At 43.0% G+C, this 14049-nt stretch overlaps 1 protein-coding gene and 1 pseudogene across 2 annotated transcripts in view; one reads left to right on the top strand and one right to left on the bottom strand.

Annotated features, from left to right (window-relative positions):
• Positions 1 to 14049, bottom strand: part of CSRP1 (cysteine and glycine rich protein 1) — a 63345-nt gene that overhangs the window by 38234 nt on the left and 11062 nt on the right. The window contains exon 1 of one of the 2 annotated variants that reach the window (XM_009190151.3): positions 162 to 184. The exons of the other annotated variant lie outside the window; for it this stretch is intronic. The gene's annotated coding sequence lies outside the window, so the exon portion shown is untranslated. Of the gene's footprint in view, positions 1 to 161; positions 185 to 14049 lie in introns of those variants that run through there. 2 annotated transcript variants of the gene reach the window in all.
• Positions 2757 to 6033, top strand: LOC101015995 (annotated as a pseudogene).

Below are 14049 nucleotides of genomic sequence, written 5' to 3'. Positions count from 1 at the left end.
AGGAAAGGAGAGAAGGAAGGAAGGAAGGAAGGAAGGAAGGAAGGAAGGAAGGAAGGAAGGAAGGAAGGAAGGAAGGAAGGGAGGGAGGGAGGGAGGGAGGGAGGGAGGGAGGGAGGGAGTCGGATAATACAAAAGGCCGTGCCATGAATTCTTAGTCCTACCTGATCTCCAGGAGCGCCAGAAGGGTTGCTGGAAGCCCACATAGACATACGGTATATGATAATATTTCTTTAAAAAAAAGAGAGAGATATAATTCACATGTCATATGATTTGCCCATTTAAAGTGTACATTTCAATGGGTTTTGATATATTTACAGTTTTGCAATCACCACAGACCATTTCAGAACATTTTATCAACCTAATAGGAAACCCTGTACCCATTTGCAATCACTCCTGCATTTTCCTGCAACCTCCCAAGCAACTGAAACTGTCTTTGCAAAAATTACAGCAATGGGCAAATTATGACAGTGAAAGAGATCCGACCTAACTGACTCCATCTTGCTTCTAATCTCCAAGTTGCCCTTGTTCATTCCTGGGCATAGGCCAAACTAACTTTGGGAGGAATTTAGCTTATAACTTAACTTTGAAACAAAGATGAAAACAGCCTTTTCCCTTAACACAGCCCCTTCTTGCCTGGGGACCAGACTGCCTGTGCAGCACTAGCAAATTAACCTCAAGATTAATGCAGATAGTCTGGGCGCACAGTGGCTCAGGCCTGTAATCACAGCACTTTGGGAGGCCAAGGCAGGTGGATCACCTGAGGTCAGGAGTTGGAGACCAGCCTGGCCAACATGGTGAAACCCCGTCTCTACTAAAAATACAAAAATTAGCTGGGAGTGGTGGCGGAGGCCCGTAGTCCCAGCTACTCAGGAGGCTGAGGTAGGAGAATCGCTTGAACCCGGGAGGCGGAGGCTGCAGTGAGCCGAGATCACGCCACTGCACTGCAGCCTGGGCGACGGAGTGAGACTTCATCTCAAAAGATTAATGCAGACAGGCCACGAGATTTTGAACCTCCCCAGTTGCTCCGAAAGCTAGCATCACTATTGTAAAACCTAAGATCAGGCTTCAGACATTTTTCACACTGCATTCTGATGTACCAGCTGGCCCCACCCAGGTCGGTAATCTGGCTCAACCAGTTCTGGGATCTCACCTGGGAACAGAGGACAGGAAGAATAATCCCACTTTGACCCCCTATGATTTCATCTCTGACACAGCCAATCAGCATTCTCCACTTCCTGGCCCCTACCCACCAAATTATCCTTAAAAATGCCAGTCTCCAAATTTTCCAGGAGACTGGTTTGAGTAATAATGAAACTTCCATTCCTCCTTCAGCAAGCTCTTTGTAAATTAATTAAACTCTGTATTGCAATTCCCCTGTCTTGATATGTCTGCTCTGTCTGGGTATCGGGCAAGGAGAATCCGTTTCTACAAATGTGCCTGCTCCAAATTTTTTTTTGTTTGGTTTGTTTTTTGTTTTTAGGCAGGGTCTGGCTCTGTCACCCAGGCTGGAGCACAGTGGTGCAATCACGGCTCACTGCAACCTCTGCTTCCTGGCCTCTAGCGATCCTCCTGCCTCAGTACCCTCTACCCCCTTGCCCAGTAGCTGGGACTACAGATGCGGCCACCAAGTCTGGCTAATTTTTATGTATTTTTTTGTAGAAATGGAGTTTTGCCGTGTTGCCCAGGCTGTTCTCAAACTCCTGGACTCAAGCAATCCGCCCACGTTGGCCTCCCAAAGTGCTGGGACTACAGGCCACCTTGCCTGGCCTGAACATTTCACATAATGTAACCATACAATATGTGGTCTTTCGTGTCTAGTTTCTTTTACATAACATAAGGAAAAGCTTCCCCTGTGCCCTCTGAAGGATCAATGAAAAAGCAACTGATGAAAGGCAGATTAATTGGAGAAAAGGCATATAGATTTATTAACATGCACGTGGGGGAGTACTGCACAGTTACCCTAACCTCCGAACAGAGTATAGGAGGTTACATACCATCTTTTTTTTGTTTTGAGACAGGGTCTCACTCTGTCACCAAGGCTGGAGCACAGTGATGCAATCTCAGCTCACTGCAACCTCCACCTCCTAGACTCAAGCGATCCTCCTGCCTCAGTCTCCTGAGTAGCTGGGACTACAGGTGTGTGCCACCATGCCTGGCTAATTTTCGTAGTTTTTGGTAGAGATGGGGTTTCACCATATTGGCCAGGCTGGTCTCAAACTCCTGACTTCAGGTGATCTGCCCGCTTCAGCCTCCCAAAGTGCTGGGATTACAGGCGTGAGCCACCATGCCTGGCCCATACCATCTTGAGGTTACAAAATGAGTGGTAACTCAGGGCATGGCCAAAAACAGGTTATCGTGGTAAGCAGGTTTTAGTGGCAAGACATGTTATGAGAGGGGGAAAAGATGAGGCCTGGCTAGCGTAAGTGGTCTTGTTAGGTAGATGAAATCTCACAGGTAGCAGCCCTCAGAGAGAATTGATGGTAAATATTTCTTTCAGACCTTTAAATTTGTCAGAGTCTCAGTTAATCTGAGACTCTGATTAGACTCCTAAATCTAAAGAAGAGAAGGCCTGCATCAGTGAAGATTTTCTCTACTGATGCAAATCTCTCCCACCAAAGACAGCTTTGCAGGGCTACTTCTGTTTGCAAGGCCCTTTGAACAGCTGTCTCAAAATATGTCAAAGAAGGATATATATCCCACCTCAGCCTCCCAAAGTGCTGGGACTACAGGTGAGCCACCATGCCCGGCCCCAAAGAAGGATATTTTAAGGGAAATATTTTTATTTCTTTCACTAACTAATAAGTACTTCATTCCTTTTTTATTGCCAAATAATATGTAGGACATAGAATATATTATTTATAAAGTCATCAGTGCTGGGTAAGGTGTCAGAGCCCCGCATCAAAAAGTGGTTAACTCACCACTCCCAATGGCTCACGCCTGTAACCCCAGTACTTTGGGAGGCCAAGGCAGGTGGATCACCTGAGGTCAGGAGTTCCAGAGTTCCAGACCAGCCTGGCCAACATGGTGAAACCCCGTTTCTACTAAAAATACAAAAATTAGCCACGTGTGGTGGCAGGCACCTATAATCCCAGCTACTCAGGAGGCAGAGACAGGAGAATCGCTTGAACCCGGGAGGTGGAGGTCGCAGTGGGCCAAGATCGTGCCATTGCACTCCAGCCTGGGTGACAAGGGTGAAACTCCATCTCAGAAAAAAAGGGGTTGACTCATGGGTTGGTAGGAAGACTTTATTGACAACAGTATAGGTTTGAAAAAGGAAAGTTTTACTAGAAAGAAAGAACGCGCCTTTCCAGCCCCTGACCCAGACCCTACAGTCGCCGAGATGTTGATGCCTAAGAAGAACTGGATTGCCATTTATGAACTCCTTTTCAAGGAGGGAGTCATGGTGGCCGAGAAGGATGTCCACATGCCTAAGCACCCGGAGCTGGCAGACAAGAATGTGCCCAACCTTCGTGTCATGAAGGCCATGCAGTCTCTCAAGTCCCGAGGCTACGTGAAGGAACAGTTTGCCTGGAGACGTTTCTACTGGTACCTTACCAAGGAGGTATCCAGTATCTCCGTGATTACCTTCATCTGCCCCCGGAGATTGTGCCTGCCATCCTACGCCACAGCCGTCCAGAGACTGGCAGGCCTCAGCCTAAAGGTCTGGAGGGTGAGCGACCTGCAAGACTCACAGGAGGGGAAGCCGACAGAGATACCTACAAAAACAGAGTGCTGTGCCCCCTGGTGCCAACAAGAAAGCGGAGGCTGGGGCGGCAACTGAATTCCAGTTTAGAGACAGATTTGGTTGTGGATGTGGTCAGCCACCTCAGTAAAACTGGAGAGGACTGTTTTGCAATGAATACAATTACAGCCAAAAAAAAGAAGGAAAAAAGGAAGGAAAGAAGGAAGGAAGGAAGGAAGGAAGGAAGGAAGGAAGGAAGGAAGGAAGGAAGGAAGAGAAGAGTGCAGTGAGGTGCCTCAGCATGAGAAAAGTAAGTGCCCCATGGCAGACTTTTCCTTAGGGGTATTTATGGACCTTAAAGCGGGAGCTTAGGAGTAATGTGGACCATATTAGCCACATAGGTCATGATAAGTGGTTACATTTGTAGATATTTTGGTGCCTTAATGTCAGCAAGGGCTGCACAACGAGTTTCAACATGCATTCATTCAGTAGATGTACAGAAATTCTAGTTACTTAAAAATTTTTTAAAAAACCTGGTACCAAATGCTTGCTTTAGAATAATAGGGAAGTCTAATTACTTCTAAATTCCTCAGATAAGAAATTTTGCCTCTGGATGGTCGGCTTGATGGTCACCAGGTGATCTTTGCTCTCCTCAATCATTTTTTTTTTTTTTTTTTTTTTAGGTGGAGTTTAACTCTTGTTGCCCAGGCTGGAGTGCAATGGTGCGATCTCAGAGACGGAGTTTCGCTCTTGTTGCCCAGGCTGGAGTGCAATGGCGCGATCTCGGCTCACCACAACTTCCACTTCCCGGGTTCAAGCGATTCTCCTGCCTCAGCCTCCCGAGTAGCTGGGATTATAGGCATGCACCACCACGCCCGGCAAATTTGTATTTTTTGTAGAGATGGGGTTTCTCCATGTTGGTCAGGCTGGTCTTGAACTCCCAGCCCCAGGTGATCCACCTGCCTTGGCCTCCCAAAGTGCTGGGATTACAGGTGTGAGCCACCATGCCCTGCTCAGTTTTTGTTTTTTTTTTTTAATTAATTTTTTTTCTTTAAACAACAGTGAGGTTTTTGTTGTGGTTGTTGTTAGACAGAGTCTCACTTTATTGCCCAGGTTGGAGTGCAATGGCACAATCTTGGCTCACTGCAACTTCCGCCTCCTGGGTTCAAGCGATCCTCCTGCCTCAGCCTCCCAAGTAGCTGGGATTATAGGTGCACGCCACCATGTCCAGCTAATTTTTGTATTTTTAGTAGAGACAGGGTTTAGTCATGTTGGCCAGGCTGGTCTCGAACTCCTGGCCTCAAGTGATCCATCCACCTCAGTCTCCCAAAGTGCTGGGATTACAGGTGTGAGCCACTTTGCCCACCCCTCAATCAGTTATTAACATTTGAGTTGTTTCCGGTTCTTTACTATTTTGAATAATGCTGATATGAACATTCATGTATAAATTTTTGTGTGGATGAGTTTTTAAATTTATATTGGATCTATATCTAGGAGTACAATTGTTAAGTCATATGGTAACTCTGTTTAACTCTTGAGGAACTGTCAAACTGTTTTCCAAAGCAGCTGCACCATTTTACATTCACACCAACAAGGAGGGTTCTCATTTCTCCATATCCTCACCAATACCTGTTATTACCAGCTTTTTTTATTATAGCCATTCTAATGGGTGTGAATTGGTAGTTCATTGAGGTTTTGATTTACATTTCCTAATGACTAATCATGTTGAGCATCTTTTCCATCTGTATATCTTCTTTAGAAAAAAAAGTCTATTTAAATCTCTTTTTTTGTTGTTGTTTTTTGTTTTTTTTAGATGGAGTCTCGCTCTGTCGCCCAGGCTGGAGTGCTGTGGCGAGATCTCGGCTCACTGCAACCTCCACCTCCCGGGTTCAAGTGATTCTTCTGCCTCAGCCTCCCAAGTAGCTGGGACTATAGGCTCACACCACCACACCTGGCTAATTTTTGTATTATTAGTAGAGATGGGGTTTCACCATGTTAGCCAGGCTGGTCTTGAACTCCTGACTTTGTGATCTGCCTGCCTCAGTCTCCCAAAGTGCTGGGATTACAGGCGTGAGCCACCATGCCCAGCTATTTAAATCTTTTACTTATTTTATATATATTTTTTGTTTCTCATGACACAGCCCTCAGGAGATCCTGAGAACATGTGCCCCTTCTTACCTATTTTTCTTTCTTTCCAAATTTTTTTTTTTTTTTTTTAAGAGACAGGGTCTCACTCGGCCATCCAGGAGATAGTGCGGCGGTGTGATCATAGCTCATTGTAACCTATTACTCCTGGACTCAAGCAATCTTCCCACCTTAGTCTCCCGAGTAGCCAGAACTACAGGTATGTGCCCCTATGCCCAACTAATTTTTGAATTTTTTGTAGAGACAGGATCTCAATATGTTGCCCAGGCTGCTGTCAAACTCCTGGCTTCAAGCAATTCTCCTACCTCAGCTTCCCAAAGTCCTGGGATTACTATGCCTTGACTTTACCTATTTTTAAATTATTTGCCTTTTTGTTATTGTATAAAATTTCTTAAACTGATGTTCCACAAATGTAGTATCTGGAGACCTGTGGGTTCTCAGTCAGGTTTGTTTAATGTGGCTCTTTTTTCCTTCTCCCTCCCTCCCTCCCTCTCTCTCTCTCTCTCTCTTTTTCTTTTCTTTCTTTCTTTCTTTTTTTCTTTTTTTTTTTTTTTTTTTTGACAGTGTCTTGTTCTGTTGCCCAGCCTGCAGTGCCGTGACGTGATCTCAGCTCACTGCAACCTCCACCTCCCGGCTTCCAGCGATTCTTCCATCTCAGCTTCCTGAGTAGCTGGGATTATAGCTGAGTGCCACCATGCCCAGCTAATGTTTGTATTTTTAGTAGAGACAAGGTTTTGCCATGTTGGCCAGGCTGGTCTCCAATTCCTGACCTCAAGTGGTCTGCCTCCATTGGCCTCCCAAGGTGCTGGGATTGTGAGGCACTGCGCCCTGGCCCTGTGGGACTTTCATTTTAATGAACATCTGTCTCTGGCCAAGATGGAGTAACAGGTATCTTCCTGCTTAAAATAACAACAGAGGGAAAAATATATCAAACAACAGTTTTCAGGACACTGGAAATCAGGCAATAAAGGAGAGTGGTCTGTGAGAGATGAGAAACAAATGAGGCGCCCTCTTATTGTCCCAGCTTACTATGTGAAAGAGCTTCCAAGCTGTGGTGCAGCAGAAAGAACCCAAGCAAAGCTCGGAGAGTTCCTGAGTTGAGAAGGAGCTGAGTCTGGGGAGACTAGAAAGTATAATAAATTAATAGTTTCTTTCTACAGGGTCAGAAAGTAAGCGAACAGTTGCTAGGGCTGGGTTGGGGGCACGGAAGAGTAGAGAGTGACTTGTAATGGGTACCAGATTTCTTATTGGGGTGATAAATGTTCTAAAATTAGACTGTGGTGATAGTTGCAGAACTGTGTGAATATACTAAAAACTATTGAAATTCATTAAGTTGTATACACTAAATATGTACAGCTTTTTGTATGTCAATTATATCCCAATTAAGTAGCTTTTTAAAATCATTGAGTGGTACATTTTCTTTTTTGTGGCGGTGGGGCAGGGCAGATCTCACTGTGTCACCCAGGTGGGAGTGCAGTGGCGCAATCTCAGCTTATTGCAGCCTCAACCTCCTGGGCTCAAGCGAGCCTCCCACCTAATTTTTTGGATTTTTTGTAGAAATGAGGTCTCATCCAGCCTGGCCAACATGGTGAAACTCTGTCTCTACTAAAAATACAAAAATTAGCCAGCCATGGTGGCAGGTGCCTGTAATCCCAGCTACTTGGGAGGCTGAGACAGGAGAATCACTTGAACCTGGGAGGCAGAGGTTGCAATGAGCCAAGACTGCACCATGGCACTCCAGCCTGGGCAAGAAGAGCAAAACTCCATCTCAAAAAAAAATAATAATAATAATAAAGAGGTCTCATTACATTGCCCAGACTGGTCTCAAACTTCTGGGCTCAAGCAATCCACCTGTCTCAGCCCCACAAAGTGCTAGGATTACAGGCACGAGCCACTGTGCCTGGCCATGTTGTATATTTTCAATAGGTGACTTGTATGGTATGTAAATTGTATATTAATAAAGCTGTTTTAAAAATTAAAAGGAAAATAAAGACATGTTCAGACATACGAAAGGGGAAATAATTCACAACAAACAGTCCCCAGTGTAAGAAATGTTAAAGTAAGTCCTTAAGGCAGAAGTAAAAAGAAGGAACAGAGGTAAAGATGATGTCTTATTTTTCACTGGAAACAATACAAGCAAGAAGGCAGCAGAGTAACATTTTTAAGTTCTTTTAAAATATTGTCAACATAGAATTCTATATCTAGAAAAAATATCTTTTAGAAATAAAGAATAGAAGAAATGGTAGCTACAATTGTATTTTTAAAATATGATTAAAGGCCGGGCGCGGTGGCTCAAGCCTGTAATCCCAGCACTTTGGGAGGCCGAGATGGGCGGATCACGAGGTCAGGAGATCGAGACCATCCTGGCTAACACGGTGAAACCCCGTCTCTACTAAGAAATACAAAAAATAGCCGGGCGAGGTGGCGGGCGCCTGTAGTCCCAGCTACTCGGGAGGCTGAGGCCGGAGAATGGCGTGAACCCGGGAGGCGGAGCTTGTCGTGAGCTGAGATCCGGCCACTGCACTCCAGCCTGGGCTACAGAGCGAGACTCCGTCTCAAAAAAAAAAAAAAAAAAAAAAAAAAAAAGATTAAAAAAAAATTATTTAAAACTGGCTGGGTGTGGTGGCTCACGACTGTAATCCCAGCACATTGGGAGGCCGAGGCGGGCAGATCACTTGAGGTCAGGAGTTCATGACCAGCCTGGCCAACATGGCGAAACCCTGTCTCTACTAAAAATACAAAAATTAGCCACGCATGGTGGTGGGCACCTGTAATCCCAGCTATTAGGGAGGCTGAAGCAGGAGAATCACTTAAACCCGGGAAGCGGAAGTTGCAGTGAGCCGAGATAGCGCCACTGCACTCCAGCCTGGGCGACAGAGAAAGATTCCATCTCAAAAAAAAAGAAAGAAAGAAAATTATTTAATACTTTTAAAAAGATAGTTGACTATTTAAGCAAAAATAATAAGGTTGTATTTCAGGATTTATAACATTTGGAAAAGGAAATGCATGGTTATAATAGTACAAAGGTCAGGAGGAGAGAAATGGAAGCTCATTATTGCAAGGTTCTTATACTATGCATGAAATGGTATAGTATCACTTGAAGGTAGATTTAGGTAAGCTAAAGATAAATAGTATGAATCCTAAAGCAACCACTGAAATAACAAAACAAAGAGTTATAGCTAATAAACCAGCAAAGGAGATAAAATGGAGTTGTGAAAATACTCAATCTAAAGCAGAAAAAGAGAAAAAATTGAACAAAGAACAGATGGGACAAATAGAAAATAAACAATGGAGCTAGGTGTGGTGACTCAGGCCTGTAATCCCAGCACTTTGGGAGGCCAAGGCGGGCGGATCATTTGAGGTCAGGAGTTCGAGACCAGCTGTCCAACATGGTGAAACCCTGTCTCTACTAAAAATATAAAAATTAGCTGGGTGTGGTGGCAGGCACCTGTAATCCCAGCTACTCTGGAGGCTGAGGCAGAAGAATCTCCTGAACCCGGGAAGCGGAGGTTGCAGTGGGCCAAGATTTGAACCACTGCACTCCATCCTGGGTGACAGAGTGAGACTCTGTCTCAAAAAAATTAAAAAATAAATAAATAAACAGCGAAGTGATAGACTCAAATCCAACCACGTCAATAATCACATTAAATCTAAATGGCCTAAACACTTCATTTTTTTTTTTTTTTTTTTTTTGAGACGGGGTCTCGCTCTGTCGCCCAGGCTGGAGTGCAGTGGCCCGATCTCAGCTCACTGCAAGCTCCGCCTCCCGGGTTCACGCCATTCTCTTGCCTCAGCCTCCCGAGTAGCTGGGACTACAGGCGCCTGCCACCTCGCCCGGCTAGTTTTTTGTATTTTTTTAGTAGAGACGAGGTTTCACCGTGTTAGCCAGGATGGTCTCGATCTCCCGACCTCGTGATCCGCCCGTCTCGGCCTCCCAAAGTGCTGGGATTACAGGCTTGAGCCACCGCGCCCGGCCTAAACACTTCATTTTAAAGGCAGAGACTGTTAGATGGACTTTTTTTTTAAAGTAAGACTCATTTATTTGCTATCTATAAGAAATGAACTTTAAATATAAAACCTTTAAAAGGATAGGAAGAATATACTATGCTAACATTAGTCAAAAGAAGGTTGGAGTTGCTATATTAACACCAGACAAAGTTGATTTCAGACCATTCTGGGCAATATGGTGAAAGCCTGTCTCTACAAAGAATACAAAAAATTAGCCAGGCATGGTGGTGCAGGTCTGTAGTTCAGCTACTTGGGAGGCTGAGATTGGATCGCTTGAGCCCAGGAGGCAGCAGTTGCAGTAAGCCGTGGTCATGCCACTGCACTCCAGCCTGGGTGACAGAGTGAGACCCTATCTCACAAAACAAAAATGAAACAATAACAACAAGAGTTGATTTCAGAGCAAAGAATGTTACCAGAGATAAAGAAGGACATTTCATAATGATTAGGGGTCATTTCATCAAGTGGATGTGATAATCCTATGTTTATGCACTTTAACCACCAAACAGAGGGAAAAGCTTCCACTCCCTGAAAAATGAAAACAAAACACAAAAATTATACTTAAACCTCTACTGCTAACCTCTACTGCTATTTCACACACAGGGTACGGAATACAAATTTTGTGTGACATATGAAGAAGTAGAAAACTATGACTCATAATCACAAGACAACAAGATCGTCAGGTGATCTAGTTATGAGAATCAGCAGACAAAGGCTTTAAAACAACAATTATAAGTATGCTGAAAATTTTAAAGGAAAAAAACATTCACAATAGGTAAAGAGATAAGGTATTTCAAAAGAAATGGAAATTCAAGAATAAACTAAAGGGAAATTATAAAATTGAAAAATACAATGTATGAAGACTTAGTTGATGAGCTTAACAGCAAATTAGACACTGCAGAAGAAAAAAATAAGTGAATTCAATATAAGCTAATAAAAACTATCTAAATTGAAGTAGAGAGAGGAAAAAATGGTTGAGAATAATGAACAGAGCATTAGCAAACTGTGGGATAATAGTAAGCAGTCTAACATACATGCAATTAGAGTTCCATAAGGAGAAGAAAGAAACAATAAGGCAGAAAAATATTTAAAGAAACAGTAGCTTAAAAGTTGATTAAAAATAACAATCCATAGGTCCAAAAAGTTCAACTAACCCCAAGCAGGATAAATTTTTTAAAAATCATACTTGGGGCCAGGTGCAGTAGCTTATGCCTGTAATCCCAGCACTTTGGGAGGCCAAGGGTCATTTGAGGTCAGGAATTCAAAACCAGCCTGGACAATTTGGTGAAACCTGGTCTCTACTAAAAATATAAAATTAGCCAGCGCTGGGCATGGTGGCTCACACCTGTAATCCCAGCACTTTGGGAGGCTCAAGTGGGCAGATCACCTGAGGTCAGGAGTTCAAGACCAGCATGGCCAACATGGTGAAACCCCATCTCTACTGAAAATACAAAAATTAGCCAGGAGTGGTGGTAGGTGCCTGTAATCTCAGCTACTTGGGAGGCTAAGGCAGGAGAATCATTTGAACCTAGGAGGCAGAGGTTTCAGTGAGCCAAAATCACACCATTGCACTCCATCCTGGGTGACTGAGTGAGACTCTGTCTCAAAAAAAAAAAAAAAAAAGAAAGCAAAAATAAAACAAAAACACACTTGGTACAACAGAGTAAAACTGCTGAAAACCAAAGATAAAGAGAAAATCTTAAAAGCAGTCAGAAGGGGAAAAGAGACACATTACACAGAGGAGGTCAAATATAAATGTGAGAGCTATTTCTCGTCAGAGATCATTAAGCCAAATATCCATTAATTGATAAATAAACAAAATGTGCTGTATTCATACAATGAAATACTACTCAGCAATAAAAAGAAGAAAAAACTACTATAGCTATAGTATAGCTATATGAACCTTAAAAACATTATTCTAAGATCAGGCGCGATGGCTCACGCCTGTAATCCCAGCACTTTGGCAGGCCGAGGCGGGCGGGTCACGAGGTCAGGAGATCAAGACCATCCTGACTAACACGGTGAAACCCTGTCTCTACTAAAGATACAAAAAATTAGCCGGGCGTGGTGGCGGGCACCTATAGTCCCAGCTACTGGGGAGGCTGAGGCAGGAGAATGGCATGAACCCGGGAGGCGGAGCTTGCGGTGAGCCGAGACGGCACCACTGCACTCCAGCCTGGGCGACAGAGTGACACTCCATCTCAAAACAAAACAAAGAACAAACAAAAAGTTATTCTAAATGAAAAGAGCCAGATGCAAAAGACCATAAATTAGATTATTTCATTTCTATTAAATGTCTAGAAAAGAAAAATCTATAGAGATAGAAAGCACATTAGTGTTTGCCTGTGGCTAGGGGTGAGATTGATTGCAAATGGGTAGGAAGAATTGCTTTGGGATGTTATAAATGTTCTAAAACTAGGCTGTGGTAATAGTTACACAACTCTTCAAATTTACTAAAAATTATTGAATTGTACCTTTACCATGGGTGAATTTTAGGATATGTTAATTATACCTTAATAAAGCTATTAAAAAGGTGCTGAGACAGAAGCCACCAGTTTGGAAAGGATAAGAGAAAAACATGTAACTGAAAAAGGACAATTGGCCACACTATAGAATTATTATAAATCCAAGAGAAAATGACCAACAATATAATTGGAAAAAGATTAGGAAATAGGAATAGAAGGCAATTCTAATCTCAATAAACATATGAAAAGATGTTTAATCCTATTAATAGTTGGTAAAATATAAATTAAAGTCTTGGTAATCTACAATCTCATATCCATCTGATTGTCCAAAAAAAGGGCCTGACAATACCAAGGTTAGCAGGAGTATGGTAAAATTAAAGGTGTTCAGGCTCTGTGGCCATCAATTTCACTCCTGGATAGACTACTGGAGAAACACAAATGTGCACAGTAAGATCCTTACAAGAATTTCCATAGCAGCATGGTTTATAATTGCAAAAAAAAAAAAAAAAAAACAAAACTAGAAACAATAAAATAAATAGGCCAGGCACAATGGCTCATGCCTGTAATTCCAGCACTTTGGGAGGCCAAAGTGGGTGGATCACGAGATCAGGAGTTTGAGACCAGCCTGGTTAACAGGGTGAAACCCTGTCTCTACCAAATCTACAATTAGCTGGGCATGGTGGTGGGCGCCTGTTATCCCAGCTACTCAGAAGGCTAAGGCAGGAGAATCGCTTGAAACCAGAAGGCAGAGGTTGCAGCGAGCTGAGATTGTGCCACTGCACTCCAGCCTGGGCAACAGAATGAAATTCTGTCTCAAAGAAAAAATAAATAAATAAATTAGAGTGTAGTTGTACAATGGAATATTATATAGCAGTGAAAATGAGTAAACTAAAGCTACATGCATTAACATGGATGAACTTTACAAATATGTTGAGTCAAAAAAGGAAATTGTAGAAGAATATACACAGCATGTTATTCATATAGTCAAAATGCAATGAATATAGAGTGTATAATATAGTAAAAATAGAAACATATGCATGGGAATGATTAACACCAAATTCAGAATAACGTTTCCTCTAGGGGGAGAGAAAGGAATGCAATAGAGGAGGAGCTTAAAACTATATTTGTAATGCTTTATTTCTTAAACTCAGGGCGTTTACAGGTGTGATGGTGAAATTTTATATGTCAACTTGTCTGGGCCATAAGATGCCCAGATATTTGGTAAAATATTATTCTGGATGTTTCTGTGAGGGTGTTTTTGGTTGAGATTAACATTTAAATCCGTAGAATGAGTAAAGCAAACTGCCCTCTCTAATATAGGTGGACCTTATCCAATCAGTTGATGGCCTAAATAGAACAAAAACGGCTGACTGTCCCCTAAGTAAAAGCGAATTCCTTTTGCCTAACTGCCTTCAAACTGAGACACTGGCTTTTTCCTGCCTTCAGACTTGAACTGAAACACTGGTTTTTCCTGGGTCTCGAACCTGCTGTCCTTTGGATGGGAACTACATCATCACCTCTCCTGGTTCTAAGGCCTTCAGACTTTGGACTGGAACTAACACACTATGGACTCTCCTGGGTCTCCAGCCTGTTGATTCATCCTGAAGGTCTTGGGACTTGTCAGTTTCTACAATTGCATGAGCCAGTTCCTTATAATAAATCTCTTTCTCTCTCTCCCTCTTTCTCTCTGTTTCTCTCTCTCCTCCTCCGTCTCTTTCCCCCTCCATCCCCTCCCCCTGTCTCTATAGTGTA

The sequence above is a fragment of the Papio anubis genome, chromosome 1, assembly GCF_008728515.1.
Source record: "Papio anubis isolate 15944 chromosome 1, Panubis1.0, whole genome shotgun sequence".
NCBI classification, from domain to species: Eukaryota; Metazoa; Chordata; class Mammalia; order Primates; family Cercopithecidae; genus Papio; species Papio anubis.
Note: the sequence above shows the minus strand (reverse complement) of the source record. Positions and strands in the feature narration are given on the sequence as shown.